This window comes from Suricata suricatta, chromosome 5 (assembly GCF_006229205.1).
Source record: "Suricata suricatta isolate VVHF042 chromosome 5, meerkat_22Aug2017_6uvM2_HiC, whole genome shotgun sequence".
Taxonomy (NCBI): domain Eukaryota; kingdom Metazoa; phylum Chordata; class Mammalia; order Carnivora; family Herpestidae; genus Suricata; species Suricata suricatta.
The window spans coordinates 68017389-68018896 of record NC_043704.1 but is presented as its reverse complement, the minus strand read 5'-3'; positions in this window follow the sequence as shown (position 1 = coordinate 68018896).

Genomic DNA, 1508 nt, shown 5'->3' with positions numbered 1-1508 from the left:
TCTGCCACAAGGTGGCCTGGCATGAAGGACTCTGCCCAAAAGCCCAGAAGGAAATCACATAAGCCAATCAGATTGGCTTTCTGTGGGATTTGAGCTGACTAAGGAAGGTTAGATTGGCCAGTAGCAATACAAGAATGGAGTAGGCACATGGAGATTCCATGGAGAGACTAGGCTGGAGGACTAGTGGGGGGTGGCTGCCACCTCTCTAGGTTCCGGCCCACATACCCAGTCACACTGCCTTGCTAAGATGGCTGAAGTAAGTGACTCTTGTAACCACGGGAGCACATGAGTTCGTGGACATGCCCAGTGTGCCTCAGAACTCAGTCTTCCAGCCCATGCGCTCTTCTACCTCCTCCCTTCACCCAAATGTCCCACCAAGGAGGTTCTCTATCCACAGGGTAAAAGATTGGCTTGACTTCTGATCTTTACCTTTAAATTTCTTTCAGAGAAAAGAAGAGTTTGGCACATTCACATTTGACTTCCTGGGCCGTATGCAGAAACGGTCTTCTATGCTGAGGTAAACCCAGGTCCCTGACATCTTACTTACCTCCTTCCTCTGAAGGGTGTGCCCAGCACTCAGCCAGCACCATGCATGCACCTGCAAATTCTTCCATGTGAGGTACAGGAGGGTAGAGCAGTAGCTAATAATTATTACTTTGTATTTTTAACCACATAGTTTCCAAAAGAATTTTGAAGAATATAGTTATATACTTGCAATTTTTGGGTTGACACCTAGAATTTTTCATCAGTTTAAAGATCCAAAGAATGTAATTACCAGCGTATTGTAAATACTGACAGTTAACAATAAAATGGTTCTTTTGAATGCGACTAACAGAATCTAAAAGGCACAGCATTTTTTAAAAATCCAGGCAGGGCTCTACTTTAACAATAGGAAAATTTACATTGTTCCTTTTACCCTTTGAAGGTGCATATCACTCCACTTCCCCCGCAGAATTTTATCCTAATGTAATGTATTTTTAAGCTTGAAAGTCTCTTATTGTTCACACTATCCTACTTAACTGCAACTAAAAAATATATATGAATTATAATGTTAATTTTTAAAATTTCCTGTGAAGATGAGATCTAAGCTAAAAATGATTTGTGATTGAGATACTATGATTATTACTAACATCAAATGTTACAGGGATCCTTGCATTTTGACAGTTATTAGATGTCAAGTAAAATTTTAGAGAGCAGTGGTGTAGAATAGATGTTACTTATCACTAGAATGAGAAATATTAACAGCAGAGAGAGAAAGAGTCTTAGAGCTTGCCAAACATGTTTTTATGCTTGTTGTCAAGTGCATTATTTCCAGAAGGATCCACAAAGCACTCCTGCTAGAGCAGAGACATTGAAATCTACAACACCAAGAAATGGAAAAACATTCCCTGTTCATGGATCGGAAGAATAAACATTGTGAAAATGTCATTACTACCCAAAGCAATCTATACATTCAATGCAATCCCCATCAACATTGCACCAACATTCTTCTCAAAGCTAGAACAAAC